The sequence below is a fragment of the Aulonocara stuartgranti genome, assembly GCF_965226115.1.
Source record: "Aulonocara stuartgranti genome assembly, chromosome: 18".
Classification (NCBI taxonomy): domain Eukaryota; kingdom Metazoa; phylum Chordata; class Actinopteri; order Cichliformes; family Cichlidae; genus Aulonocara; species Aulonocara stuartgranti.
Window position 1 is genome coordinate 15,732,294 of NC_138954.1, and position 24,870 is coordinate 15,757,163.

Here is a 24,870-nt window from a genome sequence, read left to right on the forward strand (position 1 = left end):
ACAGGAAAAAAACAACTACATGTAAAATAATTACACCGTGACGCCTCTGCCTTTCTAAATAGAGGGACAGTAACTGCGTGTGTATATGTAAGTGTGTAAATACTGCAGATAGAGACAAAATACTGTTAATCTATCTGCCATTCTGCAATTCATCTCTCAATAAATTACTACCTGTAATTCATTGCACACTGTAAAAAAAAATCCGTAAAAATACAGTACTATCTACTGTATAAACGTGAAGGAATTTTCCGTATTAGTCATTTACAGGTATTTTTCTGTATTTCTCAACTACTGCAATGCATTGTGGGAAAAAGAACCCAAAAAGGAGGGAAAAGTAAGCGCAAGAGCAGCCATTAGGCTTCTTTCAGGCTTCATCTGGATTTTGGACTCTGAAGTTGGAGAAACTGCCTTCAAATTTCTGTGGTAAGTATTAAAACTCATGTTTCCTTTTATCAAAATAATAATTTTCAAAAGACTCTGCGTTTTTATTTAGAAAGAATTGTTAATTTATTTGTTAACTGGTTTCGGCTGTCTCCAGACAAGTCAGGAATATTTTGCTGACTCATTTTTAAAAAAATAATTGTTATTTAGGTTTAACATGACTTAAGCTTTATTTTAGTTAATGTTAAAATAATTTTTACTGTGATACCACCAGTTTTGCCCTTCAGTGGCTGAACCAGTTTTCATAAATATTATAGTTAGCTGTCTGTGTCTCTCTGGGTATTACACAGCTGTGACTGCTAACTAGCTAATTAGCGAAAGTCAGCGATGTGGATAACTGGGGAAAGTGAGAACTTATGGTCCTAGAAATTATTCTAGGACTCTCATAAGTACTGTATCAATACCCGTGTTTTACAGTTGGCTCTACTGTACACTTTAAAGGGTTTCGGGCAAAGTTACACTAACCCTAGTTTAACCCTCAGACCTTCCCGGCTGACGCTAGCAAATGCTAATGTAGCATTAGCTTTTGCTGATGATACTTTAGCAGCACTCTGATTTGGGCTGCTAAAGTAAATACTTTTAGCTAGCTGACCAGCATAGATTATTTCGGTGGTTAACAGACTGTAGTGGTAATATTATTGAAAGTATAGTTTCACCTCACCACATGTCTATTTTGTAGCACATAGAAATGTTTAGTTAATATTTATAGACAGACACATTTTCCCTGTAACTGTGTTTTTACTCCAGCATTTGTTGAAAATGTAATTTATGAAATGTTGAGCAGCATTTCTAGTATGTGGAATATTTTTGTCACCCCACTGTGCAAATATGATTAAATACTAATAATTATTACTAAAAAAAATTCAATAATAAATCAATAATAACTATTTCTTGATTGAACTATAATGTAAGCGCAGTGCTGGTGTGCAGGGGCTTTATATGCCTTGTCTATATCAAGCTTTTAGCCAAATATAAGCAGAGATATTTGTATCTTTCTTAAAAATCCAGATCCTTACAGATTATTTGAGAAATGGTTCAACAGCTATCACTACTTGACTCTAAGTCCTGCAGTGGAAAAATATCCCTTATTTCACCTTTGATCACACACTTTGGTTTTCCAGTGCAGAGCAATGAAAGACTTCACCAAGTGAAAAAAAAGATGAAGATACAAGCTGGTAATAATCCAGAGCAGCTGGTCTCAGGAAATGAAGAAAAACCCTGACCACCTTCTCTACAAACACAAGGTGAGTTTAATGTTGTGGTTGATTTCGTTTTTCAAGGTATGTATGTTACTTTAATTATAAACTGCTTTTGTTGCAACAGAATGGTGTTATGTGTATGCAACTCTACGTGAATTATAATCCTTTGTAGGGCTGTGTGATATGACCAAAATCTCACATCCCAATATAAGACATTTCTCTCCTGATAACGATATATATCACAAAATAGTGCATTTTCTGTAAATTCTGTGATTCTCGGGCAACTCGACTTATGTGAAGTGTTTTCAGTTGGGCGTCGTGTACCTGGAGTCGAGTGTTTTGACCGATGCATGAAACTATACATTTTTAGACATGAGTTTAAACGGCTGCCATTTTCTTTCTGAGTATTTATTTCACGGCGTGCTGCGAGGAAAAGCCTGTTCTAACGTTTGAGTCTAAGGATTATTTTGAGCACCTGACGGCTCTTTTTTGCTTTTCATTCGTAAACTCTCTCCATACTCTTTCATGTGATTCTTGTGTAGGTGGTTAAAGAGGTTTGTCGTGTTTGAGTGGTGATGGGGACCAGTTTGTGGCATAATTTGCATAGTATAGCTTTCTGGGGCGTGTCAGACTTTTCATAACCAAACCATGTCCATGCTACAGAGGTAGCCCCTCGTTTAACAATAAGGTCCTCGATTTCTTTTGTCTGGTCCTTCTGATGGAGCTAGCTGGTTCTGCCTCATCCTCGCTGGTCATGCTGGTATTCTCTGTGCCTTCATCTGCGTGGTGACTGTAAGCGCCATTTATAGTCACTTCATGTTTTTATTTGAGGTCATTTGTTTGATGCATATTCTGAAATTTGATGTTTGGGAATAATGTACATCATTTGAGCTTTATTGTGAAAGGTTTATGTGGAAAATAAACAAGCGGACGGCGGAGCCACGCAATGGTTTTACCATCATTGTTGGTAACGAAAGTACACGTAAAAACAGTCACTTGTCCGTCCATAGTGTGGTTATTTTAAGTATAAGAGAAAGAGAGAACTTTAAGAAATTAATATAGCCACTACAGTGACCATCAAAATCATGAAAAATATATTGCCATAAACAGTTTATTTTGCAACACCACATAACAAACAATAGTGTATAATATGAAACATACACATTTTTATATTGTCATCTGATATAAATCGTCATATCGCACAGCCCTAATCCTTTTTTGTTTATGTTGTTTATGTTCTAGGTAAAAAATAAAATAAAAATACAAACTTTTTAAAAATGACTTGTTGTTTCTCTTTTTTTTCTCAGAATAAATTGCGACTAGTCTCAATGGCTGACTTGGAGGAGCAACACAGCGACACGTTAATCCCGACTGCTGCAGTTCCTGTATGAACTGAGCAACTCTGAAAATCCAAGGAAAAGCTGAGTGTATTTTACTTAAAGCTCAGATGGACCTTGATGGACTAACATGCAGGCTGCATTCAGGACTTTGTCACACTGGTATATGAAGAGTGGTAACAAGACTTTGTAGTAATTTGCCTTACTATTGTCTTATTTGTTGTGATTTAGGGTCTGTGCGCACAAGCAGAGGTTTTTGTTTGTAACCGTAACCTTGTTTTCAGAGCCTTGTCTAACATTTAATGGTCATGAAATATGTCAGACTTTTTCCTCTACTTAAACAGCTAAGAGCATTTGAACACCATGGAGAAAAAGGTGTGCATTAAGGATTTTGAACTATGATGTTTAAGTGTTGTCACTGCTGAGGATGACACAGATCCTTATTCACTACGCTGCTGTTTACAGTTTAACTTTTCATCAGAACAAGCACTTCTAATTGTACTTTGCTCCTCACTGACAAAACAAGTCCAGTAAATACACTTTTATCTTTAAGTTTGGGACAGTGATCTGTCTTAATTTATTTTGTGTTTTAGTTATCATATGGTGAAAAGTCCTGTGGTTATCCATCCGTCCTGTTCGAATAAACCCAAAGTTCAGGAACATCTTCTTTAGATCTGTTCAGTTTTATTCATGTGGCACCACTTAAACAGTCAACAAATTTTGACTCAAGTATGTTATATTTTAAGGTAAAGAGTTGTTCTCAGACAAATGTTCACACAAATGTGAATGACATTCACTTCATTAATGAAGTGAATGTAATTCAGTAATCAAAGGTGTTTGGCTATAACTGACTACATGTGTATACTGTATCATAAGTGGACAGACATGGATGTAAGCCACACCTTAACCATTTGGCTGAGGCAAAACTACCACAAGGCAGTGATTCTAACTAAAAGGTACTATGGATATTATTAAATGTGAACATATAGTTAAATATGACATTTTTTGTTTGTCAGGTGTCCTGTTTGAAGAAAACACTTGGTAGCCACTTGAATGAATGTAAATAAACACATTTACATGAGGGCAACCTGATTTTAAGGAAATAAAAATGCTCAAATTTGAAAGCTTGTGAATTATTTTGTTCATGTATCAGCTGTTTAGTAGTTTTATGACAAGATGGATGCTGTCATTATATTTTAGTATAGTTTTAGAGTTGAGGAGAATAAAAGAATATTTAACATTAATTGTACCAATGTTGTTGTGTACGAAGCACAAATTAATTTAAGTTTTAATTTATGAATTTTTGAGTACATGGTGTACTAGGTTGTAATTGCATAGAAATGTACGTTTAAGGATATAAAGAACTATATTTAATGAGTTACAGTGAAAAGAAGTGCTTGGAAATAGTAATATAAACAGAAATTTCAAATTTTCTATTTACGGAAAATATCAGTTAATGATACAGAAAATATACTGTGAATAAACGGAATCTTCCGTTTTATAGCTGAAGGAAATGTCCGTAAATAGTACAGAGAGTATACTGTAAATCTACAGAATTTTCCGTTTTATCGTTTACAGAAAAGTCCGTCAAACTTCCGTAAAAAAACAGAAAATGTACTGGCAGAAAATTACCAGGACATTTTCCGTTTTTCTACGGAATATTTTTTTTACAGTGCAGATAACTGTAATTGCTTAATTGTTTACTAAATATTTGAGGCGTGAAATAAACAGCAATGGAGAAAAATATGGGTGTGTGTGCATAAATTGAGGCCAAAAAGTTCATCCTTATGTGCCTCACATCTGTTTAGGGCCATATTTGGATGCATAGGGTGTGTTCACATCTGTGTAAGGCCATCTGTTTTCATACTGTGAGGAGAAACAATGAAACCATTAGACTCTACCCTAAGAGACAAACATGGGGGTTCAGAAGTAATGAAAATTGAACTTACTTCCTTATCCTCCTGAGAACCAGCCTATTGATTTACATCCTCTGTAATGGACATTTGTTTTTTTGGTCTATATCTTTTGTCTTATTTGTGCCACCCTACTAAGTCCTGATGTACTAAATAGAGGACATCCTGGGCTTTCTATCTCATGTGTTTGGGTGGGCTCTTTTAGCTCCAAAGAGGAAGGAAATCACAAAAAAAGTTCAATGGGAAGATTCTTTTTTCCTTGGTTCTCAGGAGTATATAATAGGCCTCCGTCTAACAAGCATGCTAATTAGCAAAGCATTGTTTCCAACTCTCTCTGTTCATAATCAAAGATGAACTACATGTTAAATCTGTGCACATGGACTATAGGTTTATTTTTTTTTGTACATTTTATTTTTAGTAAGACCAGTTGGAAGACAGCGGTCGAAGTTATGGTGAACAAAAATCCCGGACATTTCCTCAAATATTTTTAATTTCACTAAGGCCGCCAGAAGCGCAGTCTGGGATCCTACCCAGTATAAAACATCCATAAATTTGTCCTCTGTATGGTTCCCAAGTTGATCCGTCACATTAGATATTAAACTTTACTTGTGTTCCAATGCAGCTACTAGTTAGACTCTTAGCTGTACTGCTCATTTTACCACAAGGTACTGCCCGTCCTTATGGTGTTTCTTTGGTGAGTTTACTTTTTGTGTGATCATCAAAACTGATGTCCCAGTTTCAATGGACTTCGCTTGAAAAAAAGTAAATCTAAACAAGGAATAGGAAAAATGAAATTATGAATTTGAACAATCATGTTTCTTTTGGTGATTCTTAGCATATTACATTGATCAAGAGTTTATTTTGAATATTAATTCCCACAATAACCACAATAATTACTTTTTACTGAATGGATGCTAACCGTTTTCTGCTAAAAATGTTTTTCTCTCTCATTTGATCAAATAAGAATGATAGAAATTATATATATTTAAAAAAAATTCTTACTTTTTTTTCCAGTTTGAAGAAAATCCAACAGATTGATACCAATGCATGCATAAGCAACATAAACCAGGAAGTGTAAAGTTCTAATAAGCATCCTCACTGAAACAAGCCACTGACAAACAAAACTTGGATGAATGGATGAAGAGATTTACTGTAGAAAGGTCAGTTAGATTGCAGGTTTAGCCTGTACATGTTATTTAGCCTGTAAATGCTTGGACAGTACTGTGGTTTTCCGCTTGGACTTTCTAATATGATATTGCATCACCGACCGTTAAATAAACAGCTCAGTGCACTTCTCATTTCTTTATATTTTGGTGTTAAAATGGCAAATAAGCGAAGCAATTTATCGAAACGTGCAGAAATACTGTGATAAAAATATATAAGACAAAAACAGAGTTTCTACAGTTGTAAGAAGATTGGAAGTCAATTTTTAGTCTTAAAAAAAAAAAGAAAAAAAAAAAAAGAAACCCAACATGAACAGACATGAACTCTCATCTGAAAGCTTTCTTTAAATTTCTTTAAATCAGGGCTCTCAAACGCAGGTCCTCGAGGACTGGTGTCCTGAAACTTTTCCATGTGTCCCTGTTGCAACACAACTGAATAAAATTAGTAGGTCATTAGCAATGGCTTCTGTTTTCTTTAGTTGTTCTGTTTGCTTTTTTTTTTCTCCAAAGGATACACGGCACAGCATTTTTTGTTTTGGGGAATTTTTCCTTATTCCTGGCATTGGCATTTTTCACAGATTCAACTAAAGAAATGGAAACAAATGATATGTTTTTGTTCTCTGCTAGTAACCAAGTGCTTAAAGATACAATTTAAAATTGTTTCCTTGCTAGGTTTCCTTTTATGTATTGACACAACTCCAGTTTATTCTCTGAGTTAGGTGCCTTTCTTGTACATGAATGGTTTCATTTTAGTGGCTTAACAAAAAGAAATTCTTTGAAAATGGTCAGGTACAAAGGTTGGACTGAAAGACTACTTTTAAAACTTTGTTTCTCTCCTTGGTGGCAAAATATAAAGAAATGAGGGGTGACTCAAGACTTTCGCAAAGCACAACATAACATAACTGACTGTCAAATATCATTAAAACTAACCATATAGTGACTACTGTGGCTGCAGTTTTTTGTGTTTAATTAATTTTTTTAAGTAAAAAATGTAGATTTCTTATATATTTTTTGCACTTTATAATTTTAAAGTAAAATCGCATTGTGAGAATGTGGCATCTTTCAGTATTACGTTTTTAATGACTCTAGTGACGTTTATGGTAAATGATAAAAATCTGTCTGACTCAACTTACTGAATCCTACCTACGTAAAAACAATTCTGTCTGCAAGGGAAAGCACACGTCTTTCGCTTCCTGTGCCCACCACATTCTCTAAGAAATCCTGTCTGTGTGAAGGTCGTTGGTGATGGACGTCAAAATCCTCTGATGAGGTAAAAATCCATGAATCGAACAATGCGGGGAAATGCTGGGCGACTGGCGTGCTGGACATTGTTCCATACTACTTCACACTTTTCTTGGTAATGATCAATGACAGTTTTCTAGGTAGAGGCTTCTGGATGAGGAAGAGAGTCACAATAGGAACTGAGGTTCCTCTGTGTGACCTTGCAGCACGAAAAACTACTTTTTAACAGTGTTGGTCAAGTTATTTTAGATGCTGAATAGGGGACCTTTAACCTATCACTCCTTTAAAAAATAATCAGATGATTGTACATATTGGTATCACATTTTATTAGTTGCAATGCATGTTTTATTAACACATCACTTTAATTCCACATACTTATCCTTCTGAAAAAGTGCCTATTACTCTCTATTGCATAGAAAAGTAAAAATAAATTTCAGCTTGATTAGGCAGCTCCTTTAAAAACCTTGAAATTATAGAAGTCAAAAATCAGCTTCAACACAAAGCTGAGGGCATTTCAGTATCTTAGGTACTTATAAGTTTCTCTGTATGTTGTCTTCCTAATTTTTCTTTAAAACTGTTTACACCTGTTGAGATGATTTGAGCTAAGGGACATGGTGCATTATCCTGCTGGAAGCAGCCATCAAAAGATGGTACACTGGCTTACTATGGTCATAAAATGATGGGCACAAGCAGGAACAATACTTAGTTAGGTTGTTGCTGTGGTGCTTAAATTATGTTTAGCTGGTTGTAATCAATACACCACTACCACAACTGTGGTCTTCTACTGCTATAACATCTCCCTTGCTTGTAAAGAGTAGTTATTTGAATTACTGTTCAAAGCTCAATGTAGCCTGGCCATTATCCTCTGATATCAACAAGGCATCATTGCCTAAAGAACTGTTGCTCACTGGATATTTTCTCTTTTTTAGAACACGTAAACCCTAGAGATGTTTGTGTGTACAGTACATATGCAGTTTCTGAAATACCAACAGCCATGCCATGTTCAAAATAAATTAAATTACCTTACATTAAGTAATTAAGCAATTGAAGAGGTGTTCTTAATGCTGATTGTACAAACTGATAGCTCACATAAAGCCCCCCCTCCCATCAGATGAGCTGCTCCAAGAATGCCTCAGGCAGGTGAAGAAATGTGGTGATGAGGAACAAGACGAGGAACTATCATGGAGCACTAAGTTCCTGCATTTTCTGCCGTTTACATCTGCGCTGTTTACATTCCACCAGATGCTAATGCTAAGCTAGCGTTAGCACAATTGAGCAGCAGCATCAATAACAGCCTGGTAGCACACCCGGACAGTGTCTTTATTGCGGCTGGGGATTTTAACCACGCGGACCTGAAATCTGTACTTCACAATTTCCACCGTAATGTGAAGTGTGCTACCAGAGGAGATAGAACGTTGGACCAGGTGTACACCAACATGGCGAATGCTTACAGAGCCCAGGCTTATCCCCACCTGGGTCTGTCAGACCATCTCTCCCTTCTGCTACACCCAATATACACACAAAAGATCAAGAGCACTGGGATTACAACCAAAACCGTGAGAACATGGCCGCAGGATGCTATTCCGATGCTTCAGGACTGTTTCCACTGCACAGACTGGGATGTATTCAAGGTGCAGGACACTGACAATCGTGTCGCATTGGACAGTTACACCTCCACTGTCTTGGACTACATCTGTTTCTGTGTGGACAATGTAACAACTTGGAAACGATTCCGTGTGTTCCCTAATAATCCACCCTGGATGACACACGGAGTTCAACAACTTATTCGAACAAGGAACAACGCTTTCAAATCCGGGGACCAGGAGGCATACAGTGCTGCCAGGGCCAACCTGAGAAGAGGCATCAAGACTGCCAAGCAGCAGCACAGGAGGCGTATCGAGGCCAGGTTTGAGAACAACACAAACCCAAGGCAGGTCTGGGAGGGCATCAGGGCTATCACGGACTACAAAAGAAGAACACCATCACCCTCAGCCGACAGTTCTACTCTGGCTGAGGATCTAAATCTCTTTTATGCCCGTTTTGACAGGGAGAACACCGACCCTGTCCTGTCCCCTCTCCCCTCAACCGACCCTGCTCCGGTCCTGAGCACTCATGAGCTGAGGCGTGTGTTCCGGAGCATTAACACCAGGAAGGCGGCCGGGCCGGATGGAGTGCTGGGCCGGGTGCTAAAAGACTGTGCTGCGGACCTGGCGGATGTCTTCACCTCTATATATAACACCTCGTTGTCCTGTTCACTGGTACCATCCTGTTTCAAAGCAGCAACCATCGTTCCCATCCCAAAACAGTCAAATGTCACATGTCTGAACGATTTCAGACCTGTGGCACTCACCCCCATTCCCGCCAAATGCCTGGAGAGACTGGTCATTAAACACATCAGAGCTGCTTTTCCACCATCCCTGGACTCGCACCAGTTTGCATACAGGGAGAACCGGTCAACCGAGGATGCGATCGCCACAGTGCTGCACACATTACTGAAGCACTTGGAACACAGGAACACCTATGCACGGCTCCTCTTTGTAGACTACAGCTCGGCTTTTAATACCATCCGGCCATACAAACTCCGTCCCAAACTCCACCAACTGGGACTTAACTCCTCTCTGTGCAACTGGATTGTGGACTTCCTCACTAACCGTAGACAGAGTGTCAGAGTGGGTAAGAACACCTCTTCCACCCTTGTGGTCAACACCGGTGCCCCTCAGGGGTGTGTTCTGAGCCCTCTGCTATACACTCTCTTCACCCATGACTGTATTTCCTCCTGCGCGTCCAATCTCATTGTTAAGTTTGCAGATGACACTACAGTGCTCGGACTTATATCCAACAATGATGAGACAAACTATAGGACAGAGGTGCAACAACTAGAGTCATGGTGCCACGACAATAACTTGGTCTTAAACACCAAAAAGACCAAGGAGATCATTGTAGATTTCCGGAAGAGGGGTCATAACAACCATCTGCCTCTCTTCATTGGCAGTGAGGCGGTGGAGAGGGTGAGCAGTTTTAAATTCTTGGGGGTAACTGTGACCGAGGACCTGTCCTGGGGCAACCATATCACCTCAGTTGTACGGAAGGCCCAACAGCGCCTCTACTACCTGAGGAGACTGCGGAGCGCACACATTCCCAGATCTCTGATGTTGAACTTCTACAACTGTGCCATCAGCAGCGTTCTGACGTATGGATTTCTAGTGTGGTTCCCCAGCTGCACCAAGGCCGATCAGCAAGCACTCCAGCGGGTGGTGAAAGAAGCTGGCAGAATTATTGGAACAAGTCTGCCAGAGATCAGTAATATCTTCCCCACTCGCTGTCTGAGGAGGGTGCACAGTATCCTGCGGGACCAACATCACCCTGCGCGCCACCTTTTCCATCTGCTGCCCTCAGGGAGAAGGTACAGGTCTATACAGGCCAGAACATCCAGACTGGCCAACAGCCTGTATCCACAGGCTGTGAGGCTCCTGAACTCTCTGCCCCCCTCTCACGGACAATAACCATATCCAACTTCTTAATAGCAATGAACTGGTCTGCATTGGTGCATCATATCTTTATTCTCTTCCCCCTCCTGCCCCCCCCCCCCCCCTCTTTCTTAAATAGATAACTATCATATCTGATATCATATCTCACAGTACAATAATATTGAATGGGTTGCATTGTTGTATTTTGTCATGTTTCTCAGGTCTTTGTCTGAATTTCTACGAACATTATTGCTAAGGATTGTCTTATTGCATTGGAGTCACACTGGGTTAAATATGTACACTTGGGTTTTAAGGGGTATTTATTATTTTCTTCTTTTTTTTGGGTTGTATGGAAGCCCCAAACGCAATTTCATTGTTCTTGACAATGACAATAAATAAATAAATACTAAATACTAAATACCATTGACAGATAGAGGGAATGGCTGAAATCAACAACTCCTACCAGTGGGTAGAAAAGTCTGGATTAAAGAACAGCACAGAGGCTCTGATGAAAGAAGGCCAAGAACAGGCCCTAATCACCGGCCCACCATGGGTAACAGGACCCAACTGTAGATGATACAAAGTGCCCCGGACACTACACAACAGATAGTACCAGGATGTAAGACGCAAACTGAGGCCATGGACACTGAGAGGCACAGTGGCTGGGATAGTGTACAGGAACATCTATGCTGCATAGAAAAAATAGAGAAGTACCAGGGGCTGAAGGAACAGCTGGAGCAGATGTAGAAGGTAAGAAGAAACTACGTGAAAGAAATTGAACATGATTTATTGAGATAGATAAATTAATGTACATGGTGATTAGACTCCGATGACCCATCGTGGTATAACCAAATTCCAGCGGTGATCATATTTAGGACAGGACCCTCCAAAGTCTAGAAGCGGGTGGTGGTGAAGTTGAAGACTGAAGCTTGGATGGAGTTCTGACTGAGGGGTCTGTGAGGTGGAGATGAGGAGGAGGTGGGTTGCATGAATGAGAGTCTGAAAGGGAAAATGACGGAGAACACTGATTTAAGCTATGCAAAGTGGAGGCTAATTGCCCTGAAGAAGGCGGGCAAGAAGAGGATTGGACAAGAATAATGACGACAGTATTGAGATTGACAGAGTGGGAAAGAGGTGGTGATGTAGAAACCAGATAAACAGACTAACACCCAGCAAAGCTGATTACAGATCTTTCTTAATGAACTTATGCATAGGCTTCATGAGCATTACGAGGTGTAACCCCAAAACTGTAATAGTGGATCCACCAGGTGTCTGTTCAGAAGCGAGAAAGTCATCGGAACAGTTAAAACACTCAATGGGAGGTACAGTGGGAACCGAATCAGGAGTTCATGTCCCTACAGGGCAGGTGTTGGCTTCAGCAGCACAGGATCTTCTCACACAGTGTTGGTCTCCAAGGACTCTCATGTCTGCTATTCTCTAGTAGCCATGGCCTTATCAATGGAAGGATGTAATCTGTGTGCTGCTTCCCTGCATTGTGTGTAATTGTTTCCCCTAGTGGGAGGATGCTGCCTTAGTCAGCAGAGGAAGATAATGGTGACATACGTTTCTCAAGGTAAGTTTGTTTGTGCGTTCGAAGAACTTCTATTGTCGTTTTTGGAAAGTTGGAAAGTTATAAAGCATGCCGTGTCCCTGAAGGGGGAAAAAAAAGAACAGATACAAATCTCAGAGGGCATTTTCACACAAATCATTCAAAGAGATCCTCGAACCAAAGTTGCCACATTTAGAGTTCCTGAAAATCCCTGTGTGAGGTTTTATCTTCCAATTATAAATTGCTATCCACCACCTGAAATCCATTTAACAGCTCAGGTGTGTAGCTGCATAGCAAGAAGCATGCCCATTCAACTCCACTCCACTAACAGCAATGCCAAAAAACTCTTTGCCAGACTGGTAGAAGAACAGAGGACGTCCTTGTTCCATTTCTTGGTGAATAACAAGACTGCATGCTGTCATATTATTACAACATTAGCACTTTTAACAGTACTTATCTTTCAACGTTACCTCTATGCATAACTTTACTGCTGTGCCAGTCAATCCATTTTTGAAAGGAAGAACACTATGGTTGACTCACTATCCAAATATGCGCAGTATTAGAGCTGAACAATGTTGTCACAATCTTAGGAGAGCTATTGAAAGGCTGGGAAGTGAAAGCTGTGTTAATGTTCTGCGTTTAATGACTTCCTGGGCTGCTGTTCAGTGGCTTTGACTAACACACTTTGCTACAAAAGAGTCCTATAACACTGCCCCCAAAGAGCGTCACACGTTACTCAGACTTGTTTCATCAGCCACATGATGATTAAGGGGATAGCTATTATTCTCAAATGCTCTATCAGCAAGGAAATCACTCTCAAACAAATAAGAGGTTTGCTAGATTCCTCCACAGAGGCTTTACTAAGAGCAGTACTCTGAATCCTAAGTATGTAATACTTCTGTCAGGCCAAAACCAAACACACAAAGTCAAAAGTGTGAAGATCTTGATAGCTAAATGTTAGCTTACTAGCTGAATAGTTAGCCTGCCCACAGTGGTTATGGTAGAAAAAATAACTACTCTTTGAAAGTATATCCTGTATTGAATTTTAGATAACAACAATGGCTCTGTTCTGCTGTTTAGTTGGGTTGAAGGAGCCTACACTCCAATGTTCTACAGCAGGGATGTTAAACTCATTTTACATTATAGCCCACCTAAGTGGGCCAAATATAGCCCACTTAGGTGGGCCAAAACAATAAAACTACCCTTTCTGTCACCGTGAAGAAGTTTCACTAAACATTTAAACCCTGAGAGATCAATCTAATGTAACACATACAATTTAATACATCTCAGTATTTCTATGTGAAAGAGAAATGCAGCTGTAGTCAATGACAAAAATGTATTAGCATTCTCTTATCATGCGTGTAATAGACATGCTGGCCCACTGCGGACAAGGCCTTGGACAAAGTATAGAATGTATGAAAATGCAGTTCATATTTACCAAAACCATCCAGTAAGCCTGATTGGTGTCTTAGCTGTGCCTCATTCGTGCCTCATTCGTTCATGGATATCGTGAAGGAGGACATACAGAGAGCTGCTGTGACAGAAAAAGGACTCCCGGGACAGGGTGAGCTGGAGCAGAGGATTCACTGTGGCGATCCCTTAAAGAGAAAGGAGAAGTTTAAAATGCTAGCAGTAGCTGAATTTTCTTAATTTAACTGAATTACATTTAACAGCAGACTTTGCCTGATCTTAGACATCAGTCTGTGTCTATAGTTGTTTATATTAGAGAGACTTGCAAATATTTCTTTTCACAGCCATAATTACCACTTGGTTCCTGATGTAAACACTGTTTACAAGTGGTAAACTGCTAATTATGGAAACTCCGATATGACACAAAAGCAGCAATAGTTCAGTAAATAAATATTATCTGTACAAAAGAAATAAAATAAAATACTGGAATCTGTGTCAGCAAGGGACCCTCCCTCCGTACCTCTGCCTCCATGTAAATAATAATAGTCACAGCTTTATCTCTGTCTGCTAGATTAATGTGGTCAAAAGGGCCATTACTTTTTCAAGCCATTACTTTATATGTCACATCCTTTTATCCAGGTGGATCCTCTTTGATGCAGAAACTTTCATGCAACCAAAGGACCAATGCAGGAAATGATATGTGCTCATTTCAAGTTGCACAGAACAAGGTCAGGAAACGGCTATTGGCAGAGACATAAAATAATACGACCGCTGGAGTTCACCTTTGCGCTTTACCTCTTTAAATGACAGCAGGTCAGAATATAAATATCACAAAGCATAATTACCCTGTTATTTGAGAAGGTCAGTTCTACTTTAGCTGCTGATGGGATCTTTCTCTTGGTCAAGTGCAGGTCTTCTACCGTTTTTAATGCTGTTTCCTACCAACAACCCCCCATCCCCCCACCCATAGAGAGGAATAAAAGCTATTGAGGCAACCCGGGTGCAAGGCCCCTCTGTTGAAATGGGATCAAATGTGCAAGCAGAGGGCCGCTTCAGGCCTATGCTAATGAGAGAGCACTGCCAAAACACTAAACGAGATTGAAACCTAAATCTGGTGCATAAACATTTGCTTCTGAGCTTTGAAAAAAACACCCCCCCCCCCCCAAAAAAAAACAAAACAAAACAAAACAAAACAAAACCCATCAGTGTATTTTCAATTCATTCCTCACTTGGACTTTTACACATCACTGATGGGTGTGGCAGAAGGAAAAAAAAAAGTTTAAATGATGACCAGCACTTTGCTTTTTTAATTGAAGTGGTTTTAATTCACCGGCTGTTTCAGCAGTTACAATATATTGTTATTTGTCATATTTCATCTGTGAGGTTCTTAATGAGAATCACTATATGAAGGCAGAGTGACTCAGTCTGAATTTCTAACTTGTTTACTTCTGGAAAGTCTGATATGTTTGTTGCATCCTCTCTTGGCGGTAGCTGCTGAGCTTCAGCCAGTCACTTGTATAATATAGGGATACGCTCTTATTTTTCTGCAGCACAAATTGTTTTAAGCCTTTTCGGTGAGAACCCCCCCCGCTACACACACACACACACACACACACTTATTCAGCTCGTTCGTTGTCAGTAAATTCATTAAAAACTGAGAGAGGATTTAAATGGCCTACCCATTTGGACCTAGAAAACAGAGAAACACAGTCACACACAGTCTCTCACAAACTAAGCACCTTGTCAAACCGATTTCATTCTTTTGTATCCAGGATACGGATAAAACTATTGCGTGAGGCCAAACACAACAGACCCTAAACAATTCCTTCACATCAGATACTAGATACCATTTTAACACAAAGGAACTGCTTGGTCCCTGCCTATCGTACACTGTACTAGCTTGTTCTTATTCTTCCCTTCAATACAAACATCAAATCACTAAACAATATTTTTGGCCAAAAATATGTTCACTGTAAACATGCTGAAAGAAATTAGGGTTGGAAATTATAAACTCAGCTAACACGGACTGTGAACAATCAATAGCAGACAGTTATATCCATGGAGTTTCATTTAAGACCCTCCTCCCCCCCTTTTTATTTTTTAAAATTATCAGTGTTGAGGAATTTTAGGAATTTTTCTTGCAGTTACAGTGCGGTTCAAATTTAGCTACAAACGTCCGATTTTATTCGGGGAGAGTAAAATGGGAGGACGGGAAACATCACTATTGGCAGAACACTTGTACAAATATTAGCATAACACTCTGCTGAACTCAAAATAAGGAAGGTATGGGCTTCATGTTATTCCTACTCAGTATCCTGCCATTGAAAGATGGGATTAGAACAAAAAAAAAAAAATCATTATTTTATTATGTTGTATTCGTGATAGTCTGTTTCAGGATTTCCTGTCTTGTGGAACACGTACAACAAGAACACCGGGATGAGGTTTGTGAACATTTACAAATCTGTTTGAGAGGAAAGAGACACCGGTGTGTATACTGCTGTCATCACTCTCAAATGATCTTTAGAGTCATTAAGTGTAAATATAGACCATACATTATGTATAATGACATTCAGAAGAGGCTTTCTAGGCTGCCTCAGGGAGCTGCCTAAGGAGGTCCATATGGAGATCACTTTATCGTTGCTGTTATCAGGGCATACCTCGCATTCAGCAGAGGCCCAAAGGCCACCCACAAAGTTCACATTAAAGGAATTCTGTTTTTTGTTAATATCCTTATTGCTTATTCTTCACTAGTGTGTAAGGTGAAATGGGAACGCATCATTCTTTCATCATCGCCCTGTTGCCATTTTCTTGTGTTTGATCAGCTTAAATTTTGCAAGCGATGAAAGACCGGGCTTCGTCTGTGAATAAACCAAAAGAACAAAGACGATGTTCTTGTATTCACCGGGCAGTTCTCTGACTAGAGGCTGTTCATTAAGTCACATGTCATTTAACATTACTGTCACGATTAAATTATTATGATTTTGATAGCTGTGGGAGTAGAAAATGGACACAACTGGTGCATCATGCTACATGTTAGCCGAGATAGAGGAAAGCAAAAAAGCGCAGTCCACAACAAAAAGGTTATGAAAGACAAACTTTAAGCTTGACCTGAACCAATCCATTGTGACAAGAAAAGGTTTACAATGTTGTTAAAACTCAGCAGTCCTCCTTAATTCCACACATTGCTGGATCGGGTATAAAAAGATTTTTTTTTGTGGGAGTATAGGTTGTGATTTTCCTTTTGGACTCTCAGTATCTCTCTGAGGTGGGGAGTGCTTATCTAGGTTTGGCCTGAGAAAAGAAAAGAAAAACGCTTGTTTCTGATGAAACTTTGAAAATCTTACGATCTAAACTGGAATAATTTCTCAAGTTTAAGATCGTTCTCATGATTTTTAATGGATGTCTTCATCTACTAACGCAGGATTTGGCAGAACACCACACTGTGTTTGATTTCTTTCATGTGGGAGTTCTTCGTACTCTTAGTCCCAACTTTTATCTCCCGATGCTTCTCAGTTTGTATTAAAAAAAAACTGAAGGTAAACTCACACTTTTGATAGTTTTTTTTTTCTCAGCCTCAAGGAAATGTCCAGCTCCTTGACCTTCAGAAATGGCGCCCTGGGGAATAAGCAGGCGGGAGTTATCTGCTACCCTCCACCCCAGCTGTTGTAGCTATTGGAGGCACTTAAAACAACAAGTGTGACACAGGGCAGACTGACTCCCATCACCAGCGAAATCAACAAAAAGCCCAAAACAATTTTTCCAGAATAAATCTCATTGTTTACAGCAGTGCAAAAACTTTAAATAGGAGACTGCTTGAACTTCCTTTGCATTATGTTTTGTGATTGCTTCCGACTTCAAATTGTGCTTGTGGATATTTTGGCAGCAAGCTTTTTCTTCAGTTTAGATGGCATGCTGTGGCACAATCACAGTAAGAGTGACAAATTCCTCTCATTCCAGATGCGCCAGCACAAGATCTGCACATAGGTTTCTGCACTGAATATTACCTTCTAACCTCACCGTTGCCCTCTAGTGAATGTGGAAAAGTTTATCAGCGTGTATGCAATTGTCATTTTAGCTCTGTAGAAATTGGAAAATGTACTGTACTCTAATCATTTAGGAAGGCAGACAACACCTCCGGTACAGACTTTGTTTCTCATAGGCAACTTTAATATAGGGGGTTGATGTGTTAGTTTTAGAGGTTACACATTGAAAACTCCAGTCTGGGCACTCCTAATGTAGGTTATATGGGCTATTCTCTTCACTCTTGTCCACTGATCCATCTACCCACATTCCCTAAACCATTCAGTCCCTTTTCTTTATATTCAATCACTGTTATCCTTTTAGGCTGCCCGTTGTGAATTACTCCTCCCTCCTGTCATTGGGTTGAGCAAGGCATCTTAGCCAAGTCTCCATCAGCCATCTGCTTATTCTGCTCCTCCATCACCAACATGATCCACATCCTGCCTACATCGGGGAATCAGCTCCATATTGTTACTTGTTACTGCAGTCCTAACTGCCAAAAAAAAAATGCAACAAATTTCCATGTTTGCATGATGGTGTTTGCAAAGACTGCGTTTTTCTTCCCAATGACATCGCCTTAAAACATCATTGCCTTAATTTTTTGCGTGTGAAACAGACAATAACATAGAACAGCCTTTTAAAATCTCAAAGTTTGTGTCTGTGTTTCACTTTAAATCCCCTCTAAGTACACCAGGTCACATTAGTTCCAACTCAAACCTAAAAGTGTGGCTGCTATTGTTTTAAGCATGCAAATGTCACATTTAAGCCACACTGGCATAAAATTACACAATAACAACCAGACGGGAGAATATGGATTGCCGAATCTTCCCCCCTTTGCACAGCACCATTTTTTGGGGGGGGGGGGGGGGGGTGTTATTTCAGTTTTACAAGTTTAGCTGAATCATCCCAACAGTGTTGTTTCATGCTGGCTTGTTGTGAAATCGATTTTGCCTGGCTTCAGGCTGACTGCATAGATTCTAAGCGAGTTTTTCTTGTTGCTGACAGACGTAATGAGACAGAAGGCTTCATGGCATCTGGTAACAGAGGAACATGAAGCAAACGACTGAAGCAAAACCAGCGATGAGACAAAATACGTGTGGCTCTGCTGCTGTGATTACTCGTAACCTTGTTTTTTTTCGGTGAGCAGCATAACAGTTCACAACACGTGATGCACAATGACCACGGCTGAGCCTTTTTTAGCCCACATTTCTCGATGGCATCATGTGAATGTGATTCTGCCTCTCTTATTTTCCACTCAGTTTATTTTAGTCACATAAAGAGGAGCCAAAATGATACAGTAGTATGAGTATTCTTAGTACTGCCCTTGGATGTGACTGTAGGTGGAAGATCAGGCCAGTTCAACATTATGAAACATCTAAAATACAACAAACGTCCTCATAAGAGGAATAAATCTTAATATATTAAAACCACTGCAACAATCTAAGGAAATGAAGACCTGTGTACAATCTCATGATTCAGTCTCAACTGAATGCACAAGTTAAATATGCATCTGCTGCTGCTGAATGCTGAATGTACAAGTACAATCAGACATGAGATATTATGCTGTTGCCTCTCATTAGAGATAAGACTGTTGCCCAGCAGAGGGCAACATTTACTTTTTTTTACTATTCCTTCCATCTCAAATTGTTGCTCATGTCCTTTGCATGATCTGTAGACACGCAACGTACACATTAAATTGTTTTCATGATCTTTTTTAATGAATATTGTCACCGGCCTCTGTGTTTATAGCTCTTTCAAACCTTGCTGCCTTTGTTTACATCATTCGTCTCTTTTCAGCTGTGACAGTTCTTGTTTTGTGCCACTACTTTTGTTAATTTCCCCCGCTCGTTCCTCCTTCTCTGCTCTTTCAGGACCTTTAGCAGAACCAAAATACAGTGTTTAATTAACTCACTCTTGTGAAATAGAGGTTAAGATCACAACTTGATTCCCGTCCTCAGGGTGTTGTATTCAGAAACTGAGGTTAAAATGTTGATATGAATACCTGCATGAAACCCCCCATAAAAAACCCAGTCCCTGGGATCCAGAGAAGGATGTACTTCACGTGGGTTGTCTGCATATCTGTGTCTGTATCCAATCACATTAGATGACTATTTCTTACGGTCCAAATGAAAGAAACATACCTTTGTGAGCACAGACCCTTTTGTAGTATTCTTGCCCCACCTCTAAAACTCTGCCATGACCTTGCAAGAAGTGCAAGAGAGGGAAAAAAAGCTAAAGAATATATATATAAAAAACATACGAATATCTGAATGCAAGGAGTGATAGATCGCTTTCCCACGCTCACTCATAAAAATGCTTCATAGTCTGATTTTCAGAACCGAAATGATGCTAAACCTTTCCCAAGATGCGGCACTTGAACTTTTTATAAACTGTTTGAAATGAAAAGTTTATTCAGCTGAGTGAAAGGTCTGATATGCACTCGGCACATCACAACAAAAAAGGTTTATGCCAGCTGTGAAAAAGATACTTTAATGTCAGGAAAATTAAGATCTGATATGTTGTACAAATAGTTGTTCATGTGTCTGCTGCTGCGTCTCAAGTCACATGTTTCCACCCTGAAGAAGAGACAATAAGTGTTGTTGAATTTTAATACCTCGGTTCCACTAAAAACAAAAGGCCTTGTCCAAAACTACTTTAAGTGTCTAAACCTGGATTCTTTTATGTTATTCTTTAGTCATAATTTTTTTTATTTTTCCTTTTAGCATAGGCGGTTTGAGGGAGACCAGAAACACACACCTGTTATTTTCTTTCCCCCAAAACTTCCATATTTATATTTTTATGTGTTCACACCATCAAATACGGCTACGTGAAGTGCTCTACCCAAATTATTACCTGGATGTTGTATCATTGCCCACTGCTTGCCCTTAGCAGTCGTCACCTTGGCTGCGTAGCAGAAAAGGAGGGATGACCAAACAATTTTTCTGCACCACTGAAAAATGCAAATGTCAGTGTTAGCTCACAGATGTGTTTTTTCTTAGGGACTGAAATTAAGCCTCACATTACAACTGCAACGGCTACAGCAGCAAAAGACCAAAGTGGGTGCTACTCCTGCTAAGAAGAAAAGGAAAATGAGGCTACAATTTGCATGGACTTAGCAAAATTGCACCACAGAAGATTGTGAAATGTTGCCAGGTTCAGATGAGTTTTGATTTCATTTCTTTATGACCAGCAGCATAACACGTCATGTCAAAAGCTCAAGTCATCTCTAACTGGCCACTAGAACATGACAACGTTCATGTTAGCGTTATGGATGTGCAGCAACTGTGCGATGCCACCGTGTCAATATAGCATGGCCAAAATCTCTGAGGAATGTTTCCGGCACCTTCAGTAGTTCTGAAGGCAACAAGGGGTCAAACCAGTACTACCAAGGTGTACCTAATAAAGTGGTTGGTAAGTGTAATTTCCAGTAAGAGAGCTTTTGTGTTCAGTTTGAAACAACACTACCCTGACAGATATAACACAACAAAACAGAAAGTGTTCAACATTTAAGTGTGCTGTATGTACTGATGTGCGACACAATCCCCCGTTTCACACCATCCTTCCTTTATGTTGATTTCCTGCATTGCGGTGATGATACGTGTTGCTGTAATTCTCGTTGCTTTAAAACAGACTTTGAAGTCTCGTAAAATGCTTTGAGAGCATCAGGTTAATTACGAGATGTTTGTGTGTTTGAAGTGATGCACAGGCTGGATTACAGTCTGAGGATCTGAGCCCTAACCCTGTTTAACACTTTGGAAAAACACTTTCATTGTGATGACTGGCATAATCTGCACCACATGCTAATCCAGCTTCCTCCCTCTGTTACTCTGCCAGTGTTCTGGGGTTTAGTTAAGCTTTAAAGTTCAATCCACCCTGAGTTTGCTGTTTTATTGCACTTTTCTTCTGGTTTATTGCACTTCTAATCAGCTTGAAATACGAAAGACTCCATCAAACTTTCTGTTTGCTCCCGAATGTGTGTCAACCGTTTTCACGCCAATCTGCCTTGAGTGATGATTAGATAACCTGCGTCAAATGCTAATCCAATTAACTGCTATACCTGAAGTATTGTACAGCAAAGGCAACCAGGTGAATTTCTTCCACACTTGGCAGACTACGGCAATTAAACGCACACTCGCACGCACAATCACACAAATGTATTAAATATGCAAGCAGGGCTCTTCTCCGCTGCCTCTGAGGACGTGAAGGAGAAATACAGAAGCAGCAATTTTCCTGATGAAACTGCAGGTGATCATTCATATTAATTTCAACTGTATTCTCACTGATGATCTGAATCACATTCAGCAAGTTGCCTTAATCACCAAATGAGACATCTGCACAGAAATCACACATTTGGATTTCAGTGCCTCAGATGTAAGGCGCATAGCTGAGCTGTAATCGGTGCACATATAATATTCACTGTTTTTCAGTGTGCAAACATTTCTAAAGAGTCAATAAAGCAGTTTTTCTTGTTTCTGCCTTTGTTTAGTTACTGTAAACCTATTGAAACTTATGTATAGTGCTTTTCTACTCTACTTGAGCACTCAGTGTGCTTTGTACAAACATGTCTCACTCACCCATTCACTTTTTCTATTTTCGAAGAGCTTTCTATCTAACATTAACACTCTAATGAATGCATCAGAAGCAACTCTGAAGCATCTCAGGGTTCAGTATTTTGCCCCAGGATACTTCCAATTGGTAGATGACCTGCTCTACTTCCTGAGCCGCATCCTCCCAACTGGAAGTCAGTGATTACTGGAGTCCAGTCCAGGTGCTCCAGGTTTTTCTCATATGATCTTTTTTGTTTTTTAGTGAAACGTCTTGATAAATATTGGAAGGATAAACAAAATGTGTCAAGGAGCCCACATGGGTCAGTCTAATCTCTCAGTAATTGTGGTGATGTTTCTTCTAGTGTCATCATCAGGTCACAGAATCTAAATTTGTCCTCCACTTTAGTTTATGACCTATTTCCAATTAGCCAAACGCCGCTGTAGCTGTGGAGCCTCATACAGCCGATGTAGACACTGAAAACACCTGAATTTTGTTATGTGGATAAAATGAAACAAATACAATCCCAAGCCTTCATCCATTTGGTCTTTAAACTTCTAAAAGGTTTAATTGTCATAAAAAATAAAATAAGACGAACCTCAGCTTTAGAAAGTGGTTTGGATCAAATTTATAGTTATTTATGAGTGAAATTTATAAAAGTTATTTGTAGTAAACTTTCACCTTTGGACAATCCAAAGCAAAGTCAGGACTGTCATCAACATTTCAAGGATTTCTATATAAATTCTGAAAGAAGCTGTCCTTGTTTTATATGAAGTCATACTGCAGGGCTCTTTGACTGACATTTATCTTTAGAGACTGTTTCTAATGCGTGTAAAAGCTCTCAAAAGGCACTTCAAAGATGCTGAAAATGAATCCAGCAGCGCTAAACAGATGCATGAGAGATTCTTCATGCACCCCATTGGCATCAGAAAACACAAGAGCCAAGTACGCTTGATGGAAATATCACCCATTTATAAATCATTGGATGTGACGGTAAAGATGCTGTTATTATACAAGAACCCAGCTGTTACTGAAATTTCATGTCATGTCCTTGCTTTTCTAATTGGACTTCTATAGTACTTGAAAAAGGATGACACACACACACTGAGATGCACATTCAAAATTGTGTAGTATATATATATATATAAAAAAAGTCTATTGTTTATTTTACACCTACACAGATCGGATGAAGCCCCCCACAATGATCTATTAGCCTTATTACAGAGATGACCAAGTAGGGGTGACCGTGGCTCAGGGGGTTGGGAAGCGTATCTGTAACCGGAAGGTCGCCGGTTAGATCCCCAGACTCTCTGTCCTGGTCGTTGTGTCCTTGGGCAAGACACTGTACCCTACCGCCTACTGGTGTTGGCCAGAGGGGCCGATGGCGCGATATGGCAGCCTCGCTTCTGTCAGTCTGCCCCAGGGCAGCTGTGGCTACAACTGTAGCTTGCCTCCACCAGTGTGTGAATGTGAGAGTGAATGAATAGTGGCATTGTAAAGTGCTTTGGGTGCCTTGAAAAGCGCTATATAAATCCAATCCATTATTAAGTAAAATATCTACAAAACATGCTAAACAACCTTGAATTTTACACCTGTATAACTAGGTGAAAACAGAAATTTATACTGTATCCTTTAACAGCTCATTTCAGCTGCTTGTTTATGGTATATCTCACATAGGAAAAAAATGTGCCTTGAGTTCTGTTTGTGTGAACTGGAGAATGAGTGTAGGTGGTGATATATGAAAACTTGGAGAGAAAATTGAAGGTGAGCAACTTCAACTTCAGTTGAACTTTGCCCTGAAACCTGGATTATTGGATAACAGTCTCCCTTAGAGCACACTGCACCATTTTCCCAATCTGGTTTTTACCATCTTTGTAATAATTATCTTCAGCTACCTACTGTGAACTTGTAAAATATACCCAAAACATAACCAACCAGTCACATGTGTCCATCCCTAAAACATACACAATAACCCTCGGTGGGTTTCCTTTGGACACCCCAAGACTAACCAGTGATTCCACATTTGCCATGGATGTGAAGTCGTAGTAAACTTCATTTGTGGGGGCAGCAGTCTGCACAGAGATGCTTAGAACTCCTTACTCCAGCTACCACTTCCAGCTCATAGTACTTGGCTGGACCCCCTTTCTCTTCTGAACTGCTTTAATGATTCTTCGCATAGACTTAACAATGTGCTAGCAACATCCCTATGCTCTCAGACATTTAAAAAATATTCACTTGGTATTTTTCACCAATTGAATATTTCTTGCTATGCTTTGGGACACCATTACAACACCATGATCATACTGTCCATAAGAACTCTAACCAGTAAAAAGCGAGACTCATCAACTTTTTCCAGTCTTCTGTTGTTCAGTTTCTCTGAGCCAGTGTGAATTGTAGCCTCAGTCTCTTGTTCTTAGCTGACAGGAGTGGCACCCAGTGTGGTCTTCTGCTGCTGTAGCCCATGAAGAAGATGCTCTTCTGCACTCTGACCATTCTCCTCTGACATTACCTAAATATTTTAACCAAGAAAACGGACACATCTTTTTGAGAGCATTCTTTGCAAACCCTAGGGGTGACTATGTGG

The 24,870-nt window shown here is 39.6% G+C and overlaps 2 long non-coding RNA genes across 3 annotated transcripts; one reads left to right on the forward strand and one right to left on the reverse strand.

Annotated features, from left to right (window-relative positions):
- The first annotated feature begins 292 nt into the window (after positions 1-292).
- On the forward strand, positions 293-3,927 carry LOC309694625. The gene is made up of 3 exons (XR_014272944.1): positions 293-423; positions 1,563-1,685; positions 2,948-3,927. It is a non-coding gene; the product is annotated as an uncharacterized lncRNA (long non-coding RNA).
- A 7,606-nt stretch (positions 3,928-11,533) lies between these two features.
- Positions 11,534-24,621, reverse strand: LOC309694119. 2 transcript variants are annotated; one of them, XR_014272802.1, is made up of 3 exons: positions 24,610-24,621; positions 13,750-13,909; positions 11,534-11,761 (listed from the first exon to the last, which is right to left on the reverse strand). It is a non-coding gene; the product is annotated as an uncharacterized lncRNA (long non-coding RNA). The 2 variants fall into 2 exon arrangements; XR_014272803.1 differs by lacking the exon at positions 24,610-24,621 and adding an exon at positions 20,595-20,683.
- Positions 24,622-24,870: the final 249 nt, after the last annotated feature.